Source organism: Corvus cornix, chromosome 6, assembly GCF_000738735.6.
Source record: "Corvus cornix cornix isolate S_Up_H32 chromosome 6, ASM73873v5, whole genome shotgun sequence".
NCBI lineage: Eukaryota > Metazoa > Chordata > Aves > Passeriformes > Corvidae > Corvus > Corvus cornix.
The window spans coordinates 6,132,838-6,152,254 of record NC_046336.1 but is presented as its reverse complement, the minus strand read 5'-3'; the positions used below and the strand labels follow the sequence as shown (position 1 = coordinate 6,152,254).

The following is a 19,417-nucleotide window of genomic DNA, read 5'->3' as shown; positions in this document are numbered from 1 at the left end:
CATGGAACAGACCCTGCAGATATTTCGACTTTGAGAACAGCAAGAAGTTGCATAAACTTGCCTGCATTTTACATCCCCATCTTTCATTGTGAGATATTGAATTGTGACATCAAAGAGTTAATGTGCACAGAAATGTTTGATCTCATTCTACTTGAACTTATTACATTTTGAATTCTGATACTGTTACAGTGAAGCTGTAAATTTATCTTGAGGTAAGCCAGCAGAAAGACACTATTTTCTAGTTAGTAGCAGCCATTCCTTTCCTTAAAAGAAATTTGGGACAGATGTGTCTGTCTTATTATTTCAGTGAATGCAGGGAGAAAATGTATTTTATTTCTTATTAAATAAATTTGCCTGTTCATCTCAGTATGTGGGACTGTCAAAGTTTATAAATTTGGCAGTATTTTAACATGATCATTCTGTTTTTCTTTAAACCAAGTTATTAAATTGATCTATTTTTATAAAAAGCAGAGGGTGATGGAAATTTTTTTTTCATCATTTGACGTTTGGTTGACTGTTAGGGGGTTTTAAGTAACACTGTATCTTACATCAGAAAGATAATGACTCTTCCAAAGACTGCTGAAAATCAGCAGAAGGACTGGGATTCACTGGGTTGCAGTGCTGGTAAAGCAGTGTGTGTTTGAATTTTGATACTGGCATTTTTTTGTGCTAATGCATTGTCAGAGTTTAAGTGTCTCATGCTTTTCCCTGAGCATCTCTCATATGTGCTGCAGGGGAACCAGAGACAAGCTGTTCTGGTGACATATTTACAAATCCCACTCTCACTTCTGCCAAGGTGCCTTTAGATTTACAATCACCATAAAGACCCTTTACACCGCTTTCAGCAGTGCTTGATCCGGTTAAGTGCAAATAAGGTGCAGTCCTGAGTAGGAAAAGTTCCCTTTCGTGTCAAAAAAGGCTCCAGCTCCTACAGAAACTGTGGAGTCAGAGTTCCCATGCTGAAGGGGCTGCTTGGCCGCAAAGTCCACAACTTCTGACTGAAGGTCCCTCTTGAAACACTTGGGTTCGGGTTGTATTGTGACGAGCGGCTGTGACTGCGTGCACAGGTATTAAAGCAAACCTTCAGACCAAGAGCTTAGAGAGGGACAGACTTCTTTATCCCAGTCTTTGTAACTGTGATGAGAACTGGTTAACTTTCCAACAAATGAAACCAGGCATTTCTGTGGGGATGGGTGAAAAAAAGTCAGAGCAAAGAAGTTATTAATCTATGGAAAGGAAGATGCAGATGTGGAAAGGATTAAATCCATTTGTAATGAGCAGCAGGTCAGCCTTTCTGCAAGGAAAAGCAGGAACTCCTTGCACGTGCCTCCTATAGAGGAAGGATCAACACAGAATTAAAAATTTAAACAAGTGCATCGTGATTTTCATTTGTTGCATTACTTCTGCCAACAAATCTGTTTAGTTATGTCATCAGCTACTTTGTGTCCGTAATTCTCTACCAGCCTGTACTGGTTCCACAGATAGGAAGGACCACTAGTATGGGGGGAATTACTAAATGCCTCCATGTGCATGGCTGGGAATGTACCCACAATCTGGACCCACAATCTGAACATCGTTTAAATCAGATGTTGCTAAGAGTTTGCCCAAAAGAGGTCTCTCTTCCCACTTCTCAGGGCTGAACAAGTTTGAGCTTTGATAAAATTTTTAAAGTAATTTCAAGCTGGTAGGCAAGGTCAATATTCCCTCATTTGCTGTAATCCCAAAACAGGACAGTGTTTGCAAATGCTGAAATTTTCCATGAGCAAAACCATTTAAAAAATTGTTGATTCAGGGGCCTGGAAATGTTTCTCTGGGAATTTCTAATCAAAAGGTAGTGTTTCACATGGTGAGTGAAAAGGTCCTCACTGCATCATAAGAGATGTGGTCTGGGCAAAGAGCAGGTCCCTGAGCTACAGCTGGGTAAGCAGGGAAATCGACTTCTCTTCCTTGAGAAGTGAGCTAGGCAAATTAAATTAATACTGCCTTGGTCCAAAGCAAAGCTTCTCAGCTAGACTCCAGAACTAACATGGGAGACTGAAAGCATTGCTTCCCACTCAAAATCCACCTCTGGTTTGTTGTGTGGCTGGATGAGGCTTTAGATCAATACAAATTCTAGCAGTGAGAAGAACAGCAGGATAGAAGTACAGACAAGTGCTGGGACCATGGTAAATCACTGCTACCTGTAAAATGCAACATTTGTTTAGGGGCAAACCTCTGGTTATGTTTTAGCCTGAACTGGTGGTCTGTACATTGCCATTAAATGCTCTTCTGCTGTCATGTGATAGAGCAGCATTTTCCAGGGGCCACTGGACAAAGTTTACCCCTGCATAAGCACTGCTTAAATACTTTTTAGTGTTTGTCTCATATCTATCCTCTGTAAAGTGAGAATAATGCCATTTGCCCAGCTTTGTGATATTCACTGACATCCTATAGGAAAAGATGGTCTGGAAAGTGTGACAACTTTTTTATTGCCCCTAATAAATGAGAAATCTCTTTCTCATTCTAGGACCTGCTGTTAAGGGTCAGTTAAGGTGAAACTAGAGTATCAGATCTATTAAACATGGTTCTGTAAAAAGAACAGCTATAAACTGTGATGCCATGGACAGTAATGAATCCTAGCTGCTCTTCTGAGCAGGAAAACAGTGAAGAGCACAATCTGTCCAGGCTCAGATGTGCCATAGGACTGTCTGGAATAGGGAACTCACACATGGAGGTGGGATGGTGTGTCTGGGGCACTCTGCCCGTGATCACTCCGTGCCACACATATCCACAACCAGCATTTGTTCAGTCACAAAAGCAAATAGTATTTCTGGGAAGAAGAGACCCAACTACTATCAATGCACTTCACTTTTAAGTGGCTGGCCATGCCACGCTGGTAATTTAAATGGAGAAAGAGTGATAATAGTTTCGAAGTGAGAACAACAGTTTTTCCACCTCTTATCTGGAGATAATGGTGGAACATTGCAGGGTTTTTTTCACCCTCTTCCCAGCACCTGTCCTTATTTGTTGAACAATTTATAGCTCCATCTGAAGTATTATCCTGCTAACAGTAGGAGGTATTTGCAGTGCAGCACAACATAATCCTCCCCTCAGAGATTAAGACTATTACCTCATTGATGCTCCTAGTCTCTGCCAGCCTTGGCATACCAATGTACAGCGTGAATGCGGGTTTGCTGCATAATAGCTCACTATGCTACCAGCTAAGCCACTGAATGCTTCTACAGTCATTCCTTTTATTAGGAGACTGACATGACAGTAATAATGGATAATGAATTCTGTTAATGAGATGACTTATTTCAAAAGTAAATAAAGCCCAGGTGTCACGTGAATGAAACATTTGAAATATCTGCAAATGTGATTTAGTCAAATGTTCCAGGGAAGAAAAAAAAAAAACACACAAACCCTCCTTTGAGGCAGCTGCAATTGAGCGGGTAAGGCTCCACAAACAAGAAAGGAGAAAAGGGAAGTCGTACACGAAGCTTAACTTCACCTCTGGTGCAGGTGATTGATGGCACAATCTCTCCTGCTCCAGTATAGATGAATTTGGCCACACTGAGGGTATGTAACCTCTGTCAGGTCAAGGTTGCCCTCCTGCTCCCGTGTGTGATGGGGTGGTAGCAGCTCCCAGCATGAGCTGCCTTGGGACTGCAGCTACTGGCACAGCGTCCCTGCAGCTTGGTCTCTCTCTTCACTGAATTTATCACAAAAAGGTCTTGACTTGGTTGAACTAAAGCCAAGGGAAATGCAAATATACACTGGTGTTTCTGCTGAATTACATTTACTCCTTTACCAAGTTATTATTCTTCCTATGAAGAAACAACTTACACGCCTTTTCATGTAACACAGAAATATTAATATAATCTTCCTCTCCTCACATTTTCAAATGATTGAACTGTGTTTTGCATCATTTTTGCAAACCAATTCACTGTCAAGCACAAACTAGGTTTGTAGTTTGGTTTATCATACATGAAAATGTTACCAACAGCATCAGCATCACACAGAGATGCAAACAGGCATTGTCAAGGATGTGGTGAGGATGCTAATATTAGAACTGTCAGACAGCCTTTGTGAAACTCAAGGTTTCTTTATCGACCATAAAAGCATTAAAGCATCAAAGAAAGAGACTACTTGGTGTCTACAGGCATATTTATCTTCCCTAAGATTTTTTGCCCTGATGTGGACTCTGACTTCTGCACATCTTTAATACATTTATCCTCACAGTATGCCTGTGAGACACAGAGGAGCTACTACTTGCATTCTACAGAAATTCTGCCGTTCTGCAAAACAGAGAGCTGAAACACTGAAAGAGAGAGCAGGGAGGCTGTCCTCCTGCAGACATGACAGCAGGAACCTCCTCCAGGAGCTCAGCTGTCCAGGGAGCCGTGACCTGCTCCTGCCTTGGCTTCCTCCAGCCATTTGCTCTTGCCCAATGGCATAAAGCACAGGGCTCTGTGAGCTGCAGTGTCACCTGTCACTGGTTAGCAGTGCCAGGGGGTTGTTTGCCCATCCAGCATGGTTTGTTGATGGAGAGAAGATTTTAAAAAGAAAGGAATGAATGAAGAGTCCAGTGATAGGTCCCATGGCTTTGGCCCTCTGCTTCAGTGGTCCTCGGGGAGTGATGTTCCCACCTGACAGCTCATTGGTGCTCTGTGTCTGGTAGTTGGAGCAAGACCATTTTTGAGGGGCCTTGAGAGAAACCAGGCTGACAGTTCCCATGAACAGTAGAGGCTGGAAAACTGTGGCATCCTAGAGAGTATTGCCCCAAACTCCAAGTAAGTGTCCATGCAGCATCTGGCCCATCAGCCTCCCACCCAGCACAGCTACACCACCATTGGCACCCAAGGCAGCTGCTTTGATGAGCTCTGGGGATGGCTCCATGGGCTTCCTTCCCTGGAGACTTGGGACACTGCAGGCTCACACCCCAAAACAGACAGAAGCAGATTAAAATCTGATGTTTATCTGGGATAGGAGAAGGGGGAGATGTGCAGAAAAGATTTGCATGCACAACCTGATGCATTTTTCAGCTAAGTCTTATGGATTTGTTAAAATAAAGTATTTCACCCAAAATAATCACAAAAACTGGGCTACCCTTCAACTTTCAGCACTGCTCCTCTTTGAACCAATGTAGGAAAGTTCTCAAAAGTTTAGGAAAGTGGAATCAGCCTCCTTAGGAGGCTCTGTGGGCACCCCAGCCAGGAGGGCATCCAGAATGTTGTGAGACAGCTCCATCAGGCCAAAGCTGGCATGTGCTTTCGTGGCCTGTGGGCTGAGCAGTGCTGCCAGCCCCACACCAGTCTTCCCAGAGCACTCGGGGTGGATCCAGGCTGCTGAGAAGCTGCCCCGCTGTTTGGTTGTTTAGGCTGTGGCTGCAGAAGAAAAGCAAAACCATGGGTTGATTTATATCTCTTGGTTATTGTAAGTCATTCCCAAAAGAAACAAACAACCAACCCCAGACATTTTAAAACTTAACCGTTTTAAAAAATGGCAAAGTGCTTCTATCATTTTCAGTAATTAAAGCATGAACAAAAATTAAAAACTCCCCTGGCTCATTCATTTGATGATTTTCAAGCCTGTTTTTTTCCCCTTGCATACTCCTTGCATATTTCATTCCTCACAATCCTGTCCCCATTAGTGGTGATGACAAAGCTCCCATTGCTCCCCATGTGTGGGAGAATCACACTGTAAGTATGGATTTAATCACCAGCCTTCAAAGTGACTAAAAAGGCAGATAGATGGGATTCCTGGGGAGACTTTCAAAAGTGAATTTTGACATCCTGGCTCTTTTGAGAACGTTGCTGCTCTTTTCTAAAACATTTCTCGGGGCCTGCCCTTATGGGCCTAATTTCAGGTACCCCGAGGTACAGCTGCTTAACTGGTTCCAGCTCTGTGCTGGATCCTGGGCATCTGGGCACCCCTCGGGCCGCCACCGCAGCGCTGCTGCCAAGCTCCCGCCTTGGATCCCAGCCTGCTGAATTCCTAGGCAAGGCACATGGGTGGGGGAATCTCACCCTTCTGCCTGTTCCCACATATGCAGCGAGAGGCATGAGGAGCCCTCTGGAAATGCTGACTCCCGGTTTCCATGGGGGAAATGACTAAGGCTCCTTCGGATTCCGCTGCCGCCGCGTTAGAAAGAGCAGATCAAAACTCGGCAATTATTCTCCTAAGCATCTCTAATTAAAACCAATAATGGGGTTAATTAAAGCACATGAAAAGAGGGATGTTCAGCACCAAGCCAGCATTTCTTTCTCAGCCTGTGCTTGGTATGTGCAGTTGAGTCCCTTCATTAGCCCCTGGCCAAGGCCTTCCAGACCACATACATTTTGCCAGGTGTATTGGTCTGTGCTCATAGCAACAAAATTAGCATCAGAACTATTCATTTTCTTGATATTGGGCAGCTTTTTTTAAGCCAGTGGCAGGTATTTTCAATCTTCTTTTATTTTTATGCATAGAAAGGGAAAGTTGTGAATAATATCTGCACAAAAGAACAGAAAACAGCTCCCCTATACTCATCAAAATTTTATTTTTATTTTAATTTACACATTTAGGGAGCTTATCTCTGAATACCAAATGAACCCACCTACTTTAGTTTGCTCATTAAGCATAATTTTATATGCATGAAGTGGTATTTTTGAGGCAATATTAGTATTGGCAGTTGGGTTCTGGATCCATATCTTTGCCTAAGGAAGTCAGTGGAAAAATGTTCATTTATTTCAGTGACAGTGAAGTTGGACCTTAGTGAATAGTTATCTATGTGTGCATGAAAACACAGCAGTGCCTGTAAGGAGATGCACAGATACTGGTCTGCTCACACTTTTAGGCGATCTGAAGAAGCAGTTTTATTCCAGCCAAATTATAGGAGCACCTTGCACTATACCAAATAACTTTCCAGAACAACTACAATAAAAATACCAAGGCACAAATGTATCTACTTATTAAGAAAATAGTGCTGCATGAAAACAATAGCTGCATTTTGGGAGATGAATTTTCTTGCACAGACCATTTTTAAAGCCTAGGGTTTAAAAATTAAGATCTTGTGCTGGTTTTTGTGCCATCAGGGCTGGAGAAGGGAGTGATCCTTATTACACCTTGGCTGTGCTGACAGAACTGATGCAAGTTTAGTGGTCAGGCTGAGTTTTTATCAGCATACCTTTTATTCCACTTGGTGGAGGTTTTACTCCGCTGGTCAAAAGTACACTGCTGCCTATTTGTATATTAGCAGGGCTAATTATCAGTGCTTGGCTGAAGCAAGTCCCAGAAAGTTAATATGAAAATACAGAAGGGATTATTCAATTCTTGCACAGATTCCAAGGCACCAGTTCACCCTGCAGCAGCAGCAGAAGCTGGGAGCTGCACACAGACTCCCAGTACACCAAGCATTGGCTTCCAGTTTAGATTCAGTCACAGCTTGGTTTGCAGCACTTGTGCTCCTAATAAGAATTGGAGACAAATGCAAATTCCTCAGTTATCATGAATTATCTTCACTTACTCACTGTTTACACGTGCTGTGGTAGTAACTGGATATGGAAAGAGCTGAGCCTGTGCTTGTGAAGACAACTGTGTGGTAGCTATTTAAATGTCAGTTCCCTTCCAGTGGCAGGGTAGTGCTTTTCATAAACAGCTTGCAAGTTTCCTTTTTTTCTTTTTCTTTCTTTTTTTTAAATGGCTCAATGTTGATTGTATCAGCAAAGCTATTATGCTGAGCCCCTGCAGTAATTTGTCAAATAATCATCTCCTGGCACATATTATTTTTTCTACAAAGGTGCTAATGATTACAAGTATGATTAATAACTGAACTAAATTGTTATTGCTGGGAAGTTTTAGTGCATTCAGGGAATTGTGACCTGTACAAAAAAAACCTTGGGGACAGCAGAGGTTGGTCATACTTCACGGAAGGAATGTATGACCTGTACATGTTTCCTTTTACCCTGCCATGCTTTTTTATTAGATCTTGGGATAGTAACCTCACGTGGGTCATTCCTCGGTCAACTGCTCATCTCCACTGTTGTTCCAAGCAGGCTTCCTGAGCCACTACAGGAAGGACCAGATGATTTCTTTAAGGAAAAGCACTATTTATAAAATAAATATAAAATCAGGTCTCCATTTTGCACAAGTGACAAATTATGAGAACTCCAGCAGCTGTATATTTGTTGAACACCCGCCTCCTGTGAGTATAAATTGCACCTTACTGAGTAGAAATAAAATACAGTCCACCAGAGACTTTGCTGCAAGGTGTAGCTGCTTGTGTATGGGCAAGTAATGACTTGCATTTTCAGCTGCTCCTTAGTAAGAGCCTTAGTAATTGGAATCAGTTATTCAAAACATCTCTAAATGTGATTTAAATGGCAAGGATTTAATAACATAGAAAGAAGTCATTACTGAGGTTCAAGCAGGGGAGAAGGGAATTCCGTTTTTCAGAGCAGAGGGAGAAAAATAAAGCAATTACTTGATGTAAAGGCCAGAAACAGGACTCCTGCTGTCACAGAGAAATCAAATCTGTCAGCAATTAGTGGGATCTTAGGAGGCAAAGAACCCTTCAGTGTTGAACAGTGAATAAGGGGTTAGCAATTATATGAACTGATAAAAGTGTTCTGGTTTTCAAACAGCAGGTTAACAAGGCTTACTTTTTTCATAACTTCATGCAGATGTGATGAGTCACACTTTGTGACATTTTTCAGGAGGACTGTATGAAAAGGTAAGAAAGTAATAAAGCACATTGCATTGCTTTTGCATTTAAGATGCTGCTGATTTACTTACTGCAAAATGACCCAGGGCACAATGATGGGACCAGCCTCGGTGTCTGTCACTTCTCGCCGGGGCCAGGCAGTCGCCGAGTAAACTCTGCCTTTAAAAGCACTGTTTGTCTTCCATATGTGAGTACTTGTGTGACCCAAAAACCCCCAAATCCTCACATAAATATAATCAGGTCTCATTCTATTTGACGTCAGAAATACTCAGAAATTCCCAGCAGAAGGTATTTATACCCTGCAAGATTGATTCTTGAACAGAAGAGTTCATAGAGGGAAACGGAAACAGACGTGATTATGCCTTTTTAGTCTTGACTCCGTCTGAGGCTCTAAACACTGTATAGACATTACATGATTAATTGGCACAAGAAAAAGAATATTTGTAGGAAACCAAAAGATGAGGAGACTTCCTCCATATGTCAGAGAGGCTGAGGCAGAAGTAGAATTCTGATCCCGTGCTTTTATTGACTTTAATGCGGAACTTTAAGAAACAAGAAGCAGAAAGGGACTAGAAACTCTGGATATACAGCCTGTACCTGTAACAGCATATAGGGAAACAGTGAGCTTTGAAGGCTTCATCTTCATCCTAGGCTATCCTATTTTGTTCACAGGCACCAAAGCCCTTCAGAGCAGGAAAACAAAGGAGCTCTGGCAGTTTCAAAAGGCTTTCTCTCTCAAAACAGAGGGATGAAGTGTGTCTAGACTGAGACGCAAAGTCCTTCTGGAATGTCTAAAGAAATTAAGGCTATTGAGATTAGCAGGGAAAGCCTTTCAGTGGGATCAACATTCACAGAGAGCATTGCTTTACAATCATCTCTAGGCACCCAGTTCATCCACTGAGGCAGAAACCTCACTGGCTTTATGTTGACTGCTTGGTCTGTGGTGTATCAGACTCCTAGAGGCAAGGACAGTGGGCTTCTGGGCTCCTCCAGACTGCAGAAGGAACACGAACAGTTTGTGCCTGAAGAGTGATTTGTACTGGGGCTTTTTCCCAGTCCAAGCCAGAAAGCTGCAGGAACATCTGGTGGTCTGAAGCTCCAAGGTGGAAAGGTGCAGCTCCAGCTGCTGCTGTGCTGCCACCACATTCCCTACACTGCATGGGAAGGTATCATGCCCACTTTCCCATGATTTTCAAAAATCTGATGTAATGCAGAGCTGTTATATCTGGCTTTGCATTGTGTATTAGCATTTTGTTGGGTATTGTCTCAAAGGTAAATCTGGAGTTAAAGAAAAACAACAAAACCAAAACCTCAGTCCAGATCAAGATTTCTCTCACCTAGAAATCTTACAAAGATTGGGGTATAGGGGCAATAATAGAAATTGCAACATTTCTGTTGAGAAGTTGATATTAGCTTCCAAAAGACATGCAAATCTTGTGTCAAATCAACATGGGAGGAGCGTGTCAGGGAAGAATTAGATCACCCCTGTATCCTAGTCACCTTGGAAAAGGAACATTTCAAAGCAAATTCAAATATATACTCTGGAAATTATTAAAAATCTCTTGAGATTTGTTTCCCAAGTGACTTAGATTTTTCATCAATATGTATTTTAGGTCCTAGGAAGGTTTAGAAACCTCTTCATACGAAAAAAGATTGAAAGAAAAATAAAAAAAATGTAAGCACTAGAGGATGAACCTGAATCATTAAGTGACTACATACTCTATTTTAAAAATATTTCAAATTCTTTGAAAGGCAATACAATCTTCACAAGTTTTTGCCCTGTGAAGTGTTCTAAAACCCCTCAATTTTCCAAGCTGCATTGTAGGTGAATTTACATGAGCACTCTTTTTTGTGTCTGGAAAGATGGTGGATGTCCATGGGACAGAACAGCATTTCCTGACCCTTAGCCCAGCACCATCTTTTTCTCTCCTGTGCACTTAAAGGATTGCTTGAGCTGAATATCACACTATCTGTGAAGAACTCCTTTTCTGATCCCTCGTGCTTTCTCTAGGATGAAGCAAAGCTTCCAAGGAGATTTGCTTTCAAGTGAATTCATCAGGTTGCTCTGACCTGGGTAAATCCTTTGGATGTCATATCAAAACACTTGAGATAGCTTCCCATTTCATCACCTTTTGAACCCAGTCCTGAGTTGCTCTCTGATCCCCACATTTTTGGTCCACGGTGTGTGCGTTAACACGCAATTACCACTGATCTCAATAGCAATTCACCTCCTCATTATCTTGCCAGATCAGGCCTTGGTTTAGCTATTTCACAATCTCACATTAAGGAATTACTAAATGACAAGTGCCTGCTGAAAAACAGAAGCATAAATCCCATGGAGGTGATTTTTACATCAATCTCTTGACTGTGTAAACACTGAGAAGTGATGAAAGAGTGGTTATCAAAAAGAGAGGTAAGAAGAAGAAGAGGCAAAATCTTGGCCTGTGTGATGAACTTAGGTGGGGTATAGTGATGATGGCTACACGTTTGACACCTCCTGTTTTGCTTCCAGGACCTGGCAGTGAAATGACTCTTCTAAATCCCAGTGCTGGAAGCTGTCCACTCCCAAGGGAAGATCACGGGATGCTGAGAGCTCTCTCTGGTGTGCAGGTGGAAGGAGGGCTCTCCATGGGACATTGGAATATGGCAGGAGCTGATGTCTACAGGTCCACGCCTTAGAATTTGTAGGATATTTCCTGTCTTATTTCAGGAGTCACGTATCCAAAATTAGCAAGAACAAGATTCAAATTTCAGTTTGAAATTTTGAGTTTCCTGCTTCTCTCAGAGCAGAGATCCACGGGATTTACTCATGAAGGAGCTGCCAGAAGCCAACAATCTTGTTAGCAATCCAGCTGTCTCTGCCTTCTTGTCTGGGCACAATTAGTAGTTTTTAGGGAAAATCTTTGGTGGACACCAGCACGACTTCACATTTCTTTGAACTTCTTTTTTGTTTGGCTTCAGGACTGAACGTGGCACACAGACCACACTTGTTGCATTGCTTTCTGGTCATGGACAATTTTCAGGATTTTATGGTGATACAACAGCAGCTGTCATGGAGTTAACTCCTCTGTAGGGTACACAGTGCCCCTTCCATGGATTGGAGAGTCCCTGTGGATATTTTGGCCATCCTGAGCATGCTACCCAAATGCCCTTCTGAAAGCAGCTCCCTGTAAACTCAGTAGATTAATTTTTTTTACTGGGAAGCACCCATCTGTTGGTTCCCATGAAAATTTGTGTAGGTAGAGGGAGGAGAATTTATATTTGGGAAGATGTTGTCTTCCTTTGCTTCTAGAAAGAGAAGTGAAATGGATGTACTTACACTAAACAACCTTATGCCAGATTCCATAGCTGCAGTTTAGGGATGAATGAGTTCAAGTCAGTGCTTTGGGACTTTCAGGCAGAGAGAACATTGTCACCAAAGCAGAGCTGTGCTGGCACAGGCTATTTGATAAATAGTTTCCTGTGGGTCATGCTGGTGCTGAGTGGCTGCAAGAGGTGCCTGGGCTTCCTCCAGGGAACCTGTGACATCCCTGTGGGGCCGTTTTCTCCCCAGATTTCAGTGATTAAGATCTTATCTGGGGCAACTTTCATCCCCGAATATCCGCAAATGCTTTGCAAAACAGCATGCAAGGTATCCATAGCTGTTTACCACTTGGTAACCTGATTGCATCAGACTGGAGGAGGAAATGTATTTCCTTGTGAAATATGATCTTATAAAAATCCCTGGGACGGCAGGCATTGCAATGCACCATGCGTGGCATTGCTGCCTCCAACAGAGGCTGGAGATTTAGCTCAATTATGTTGTAATTTGTCTTTAATAAAAAGAATTTTTCACAAACGAAAGTGCAAGTGTAGGAAATTGGGGACTTTGTCCTTGTCTCACTGCACTGTGTGGGGAATTTGAAGGAGCAAGTTCCTTATCAGGAATGGAGGGGAGAGGAATTCTTTTCAGGTAAGCCAGCAGCAAAGTTGCAAAATAACCTGAGCTGTACATAGAGAGGCCTCTCCATTTCCAGAACTCCTGTTTGCCTTGCTGCAAACCTTATCCCAACTGCAGATTTGAGGGATGATTATTTTAAAAAACCACCTTCTCCTACATGTTCCAAACCCACTGTATGTTAAATTTTACTGTCCTTGCCAACCCCCTACCCTTGACTGTATTTAACCTGCCAACAAAGACCAACGTGGTCCTGCTGACCCTAACATATTTGGCCAGTTTGTATCCAAAAGCACCGGGCAGAAGCAGCAGGATTTGTGCCTTTCTCAGCAGCATTGTTGGGCAAAAGAGTCACTGGATGGCTGGAGCTGGAAGCAGCGTGTTCGGCGCCCAGCCGGCTGCAGCTCTTGAGATGTGAAAGGAGCACTTGGGGTTCATTACACAGCACGGATGTGGTGGCATTGTGTGGCTCGGGATCCCGGCTGCCTCTGGCTCTGCCACAAGGCCTGGTTTTCTGCCTGGATGCTCAGGTCTCACTTTCTTTCCATTGTGCTGCCTGGTGTCCAGAAATAAAGGATACTCGGCACATAGGGAGGGGAGTGGGAAGAAGAATGGAGCGTAATTTATAAAGGAAATATTTCCACTAGCTAAAGTTTAAATCGATTACATCGGTGTTTAGTCAGCCAGTTCACTCTAGGAATTGTATTTATTATCTTACAAAATGTTTTAAATCATGGTGGTTCCTTCCTTCCTCATATTCTTATGTATTTTCATCATCTGTTGTTGACATGACAGCCTCATTCAAAAAAAAAGTTACAATCTTCTACATAAACAAGATCAAACCCAGAAATATATTTCTTTTTAAAAGTGAAAGAAAAAGTGGTGTCATAATTATTTTGAGCTTGCTCTGGTTTTAAAGAGGTCAACGATTTCCGTGAGTTTTTAAATGAGTGATGAAAAAGCGATTTTAATCTAGGTTGTTTTAAAATGTTACTGAGAAAGCCCTTGTTCATATGAAAAGCAGGACAAAAATAATTTCAAAAGTTATTTCAGAAAATCTTCCTTTCTTTTTTTTTTTTTAAATTCAGAAGAAAAATCAGGCCATTTTTAATTAATGTTAACTTGTTAAAGAGCATTAAAACCTACTAAAATTTTGGCAACCATGCTAAAGTCACAACCATCTTTGCTTCCAAGCAAGCTCCCAGCCAGAAGGCAGCAAGCACATCACTCTGCTCGGTGCACGGCAGATCCAGGAGCTGCTGGGGGAGTTACCCACATACCAGAGCAGGGCAGGCACACAGCCACCTGCAAAGCAAAGGCAGACAGTCCTCGCAGAAGCAACATTTATAATATATACTGCTCGTTAACAAGTCAAGTATTTTAAATTAATACTTTGCCAGCTCATTTGTTTTCATTCGGGATGAAACTATTCTACCGCTGTATTGGCGTAAATCACCTTTTTTTGATGGTTTCCTGATGCCACAGGGCTTGTTCCAGTGGAAAAGAATCCCCTTTGGCTCCAGTGATCTTTGGTCAGGTCTCTGCGTTTTTTAGTTTAAAACCTAGAGCCCATCCATCATAATAAGACTTTGCTGGGAGGCTGAGGGTACCTGCTGTGGACACATCGGCAGCCGCAACTGAGATAACAGCCAAGCAGGTGGTAATTACTGTGATTAACCACTGTCACTTACCTTCAAATTTCAGGCAGTCGCTCTGTCTTAGGACAACCTCTTTACTGTGCTGCCTTCCCTGGGCATTCAGTGCAAGCTCATATATCTGTTATGGGGGTCTTTGCAGTTTGCAAACCCTTTCTGTGCACTGGGTGCTGTTACTTGTGGGTTTATGCAGGTTAGTATGACCTGGTAGAATCCCTGTCATATATCTGCTAATACCAGCCACAGCAGTTGTAATTTGGTATTTTCTAACCTGTACCTGCAGTTACATTTTTCATCAGTTCAGTCACTTGTTGCACAAACAGAGAAATTTAACCACAAGCACTGATCTTCCTCCCTGTTAACCTCAGGGCTTCCAATTCAGCTCCTCCCTGCTCCTAAATCACCGTTTATTGCTATTTTTACAAGAGAAGATTAATGGACTAAATGGGCACAGGTAATTCTGCATTGTTCGAAGTCTCTTCAAATAGCACCTGCTGCAAATTCTTTACTGCTCCTTATCTTTGCAGCAAATCTTGGTGTTTAAACAGTTTGTTCAGGGGAGGAGGGGTGTGAAGAAGGGTCACAGTGCCCTGGGAGCTTTGCAAAAGCATCTCTGAGGCTCTGTGAATGCCGTGCTGTTGGCTGGGAGGGTTTTGCTTTCGAAGGTTCTGAGCCATGCAGGACGTGGTGCGTCTCTCAGAGCCCAGTGGCCTCTCAGAGTGAACTCAGGTTGTTGCTCCAGGGTTCACCAAGGCAGTGGGAGAAGTGCCCACACTAATGGTTGGAGACATTAACTTTCCCTTTGTAATTTCTTCTTGTTTGGTACCTTCAGCTCTCAGCTGAGCTTTGTTCCAATAGCCTGGGGGGGATGTGACTTCACCCAGATATAAAACACACAGGCACAAAAAGAAAATGCTTGAAAAATTGCAATGACATGGTTATGTCGGTAGCTTGTGATTTTCTGAAATGAAATGTGCCTAGACAATGAAAATTGAGCCAAGATAGTATATTTTCCAAGCAACCTTTTTAGCCTTCAAAGGGACTCCTTGGAAAAGCAAGCCACCTTTCCAATGCCATCATTTTGTGCAGTGCTAGGAGGAAAAATGCCCAGCATAATGGCTAACAATGCATCAGGTAGGTGTTGAAGCAGGTCGAGATGGATGGATGGCAAGAAACAGCGAGTGGAAAAGCCAAACAGGAGAAGGCACAGCACAGTGGGTGCAGGGAAAGGGCTGCCTCTCCAGCGTGGCACACACCGAGGGGCCGGCCAAAGAACCGTGCCCCACACAGGCACTGATGCCTCTGTAACTCATCCGGGCACTGGGGGATGCAAACGAGCTGTGCCAGTGCAGAAAACACAGGACTTGTGTGTCTAACTAGTTGCAGGTGGAAAACCATGGGCAACGTTTCAAGAAGTGGCTTTGAAAGTTGGCCCGTTGCGACCATAAACAAGAAACTAAAGAGCTTTACAGTGTGTACTTACAGCTTTTAATTTTCTCTCCCTGTTCACAGATATCCGAGTATCTCGCACACTCGCAGACAAGCATTTTGATTGTTCAGCCCTGGTTTTACATTTAATAGCCTTGCTACCTTCTCCCCACAGCGATCATATTCTGCTCCCACATGTGGAAGAGTTTACGTTTCTCTTTTGCATAGAGGTGGGAGGCGGGCAGGCTCAGCTTTCACGGTGAGGCTTTGTCTGAAGGGCAGCAGGAGCCCAAGCTCACCAGTGCCATGAATATGGCATGGCAGGAGAACGGGCTGGGATCCAGTGGCACCACCTAAAAACAAGATTTCTGCCTGTTCCACAGCAATTCCCTCTCCTGGTGGCTCCAAACAGCCATTAACAATCGGTGCAATTTTAGAGCAACTTGTGTTTACACATAAGGACGAGGACTCGTTATCGTCGTCATCACCATATTGTTGTTTTACATAACAGCTGCAGTAGAGCAAGTGCACTTTGGTCAATAGTTTCATTTATAATAAAGTAATAAATTAGGAATATTTTTCCCTTGACAATAAGTTTTATGCCAAGATTTTATGTAGCTTAAAGCAAGTTGTCAATTAGGCTACTTAAATTAATTTTTGGCAGCAGTTAATTGGAGCCTAGAGTCTTTTGTCTTTAAACAGCTAATCCTAAACAAGAAAATACAATGATTAAATGTTTCTTAGACAATATTATTCACAGAATTTAAAATATAGCATTTAATTAAGATTTGGACTTGTTAATTTTTTTTTTATTTCTTTAGAGAGATTAATTTAAATTTCTTCAAGTTGAATTGCTACCATGACTCTGATTAAACTGGCTTACTGCAATTCTACAGCCAGAGACCTTCCAACACTTCTACAGCTCTTACAGCCAAAGGCAAATTATTTGGATTACTTCCTGAAGAGACATATATTGTCCTTTCAGAGAAGCAGGACATTCCCATTTGGAGCTCCCTAAGTCCAGGAGTCATGTTCACAGGATAAAAACACTGTATTATTACACTCAGGTACTGGTAAATATGTTAAAGGAATAAAAGACTTCAAAAAGGCTTTCCAGCTTGGTCAGGTTCTGGGCAGGAAACCAAGACTTCTTAAAAACAGAAATCACAGAGGTTTACTTCAAAAGGGCTGTTAACCAAAAATTCAGTCCAAGGCTATGATTAGACTAATGTCCTTCATATCAATGAAAGTAGAGCAGCTAGAGATCTCCCAGTGTTTATAGGAAATCATTCCAATTCTGGAAATCTTCTTTATTCCTGGTTAAATGTACCATATGGTATCATGAGTTATAGAGAAATGAGTCCTGATAGAGTAATACTCCTGATTGAATCTCTTCTTTATACCCACCATCGATTATGGAGAGAGAATTAAGGCTCAGTTCTTTGGTTTGTTACACAGGAGTAAAGATTAGATAATTATAAAGCTTCATACTATGAAATCCTGGAAGCTAATTTGTAATTAATGAATTAATTAAAGAGCTAGAAAGATGCATTTTAAATGGTAAGTGGATCTAGTTACCTTCTCTCTCATAATTATTGTCGTCTGTGCTTCTTTCTTTACTGGTAAGAATATACACAAAATCATGAAATCACGGATTCATGCTATCATGGAATGGTTTGGGTTGGAAAGAATTTAAATATCATCTATTTCCATCCCCCTGCCATTGGTAGGGACATTTTCCACTACACCAAATTTCTCAAAGCCCAACCAACCTGGACTTGAGCACTTGCTGGGACTGGGCATTACAACTTCTCTGGGTAATCTATGCCAGGGCCTCACTGCCCTAACAGGGAAGGATTTCTGGCTGATATCCATTCTAATCCTGCCCTCTTTGTGTTTGAAACCTTCACCCCTCATCCAATTGCTACACTCCCTGATAAAAACTTCATATATTTAAGAGTATTCTGGAGCAACAGGCTGTTAGTTAAGTACCCTGCATGCAAATAATCAGAATCATGGGAGACTTCACACCATATTTCCTTGTTTCTCCTAGGGAAAGAGCACTTGGGACTCCAGACACTGTTTGAATAAACTTTCCACACAGCTATTTCATTGCTACTGCCACAATCCATGTGAAGGCAAAGTCCTTTGCTACAGAATCCATGGACCAGGACAGCAGATGGAAGTAGCTGGGAGTAGTCCAAGCTGAACTGCTTTGGTTTGAAACCAAGAAATTGCTTTTAGAAAACCATCTAAGTGACTTCTTTTGCAAGAGATCTGCAGTACTGCCAGTCCCATGGCATTCAGAATTCAGTCCCATGTATTCAGAAAGTCCCTCCTAAATTATGGATTTTCAAACAAAGAAATGATGAGATTCCTTAGTTAACATCTTAATGTGTTGGAGCCTTTGAACTTTGCATTCTCGACCACTTCTTTGAAGCCAAGTAGCTAAAAAACCCTTCACTTTAAAATAAAATTAAATTCAAATGCATTCACAGGACTTTAGCAACTGGGTCTTCGAGAAAACCATCAAAATCCATGAATCATCCTAAAACCACAGGGGAAGCTGAGAATGCTGCTCAAGGCCATATGTCTCACAAAGAAAGAGCATTGCTTTTGAACTGCACTCACTGAGCCTGGTTGGGTTTTGAAAATTAATAGGAGAACTTCTCTGTTACAGTGGTCTTTCCTTATGTCTCAGTATCATCCAGAACAGCAGCACTGAATGAGTATATAAAAACCCCTCCAAAAACCCCAAAAGTGAGAATGACCAAAATCAAATGTGAAATGAGTGGAACTGTTTTCAGTGCCCAAGTTGACTGAAACACAGAAGTCTTTTTTGTTATTTAGAAACAATGTCACTTCTCTTGTGAAAAACTGATTTTTGAGACAAAATTATTTAACTTTTAATGAAAACCCAAACATTGGAAAGATGGTAGTCAAATATAAACTCAAAATATAGTATCAAGATCAAATGTTTACTCATGGGCAACTGCTGAAAACCCCTTGAACTACATAAATTAAAAACAGATGCTTTAAATTAAAACACATAAATTACCAATGCTGATATTACTATAAATTCCAATGATGAAAACACATCAGTCAAGACTTTAAGGGAGATTCTAAAGGTTACATATAGGAGTATTTTCCATTATTAAACAAAGTGTCACCTGAAGAAGTTCCCTGGAAGAATGTAGGAGGATCTGTGTAAAATATCTCGGGTTACTCTGACATGATTCTACTATTTCTGTTTTTATTCTGAGTCACTGTTGTATATCTCAGGCATTTCTTTGTTCAGTTTCTGGTGTGTATTCAGCCTGAACATGGAGCTGCATGTATCTTGTTCTATTTCCAGCTGGACATGGACTTTCTCCCCATCCCCTCTACAGAGAACACAGCTGGAACCAGTAACATCTCTGCAAATGAACTGAACTTTTAATTTCAACCATTTCATCATGCTTCAGGCCGCTTAGCATCTTTCTAACACCACTGTAATTTGGTATTATTTCCACTAAATAATGGTCAGATCTTGTATATATGCATGGAAATCTTCCATGTCCTCAGAATAACACACTAGTTAAAAATATAATTTATCTGGAGTAAACAGTAAAAATAAAAGCTATATTTATAGCTTATTATTTTAGAAGGGTGACATTTACCTCCAGCTGGAGTATTAGAATTTTGCATTAAGCAATTTTGGTTTCGAACAGTTTA

At 41.8% G+C, this 19,417-nt stretch overlaps 1 long non-coding RNA gene across 1 annotated transcript in view; it reads left to right on the top strand.

Annotated features, from left to right (window-relative positions):
• The window catches only part of LOC104694924, a 38,745-nt gene extending 25,267 nt beyond the window's left edge, over window positions 1–13,478 (top strand). Inside the window, exon 6 of the long non-coding RNA XR_002273225.2 lies at window positions 11,196–13,478. This is a non-coding gene — a long non-coding RNA (uncharacterized LOC104694924). The remainder of the gene's footprint in view (window positions 1–11,195) is intronic.
• Window positions 13,479–19,417: the final 5,939 nt, after the last annotated feature.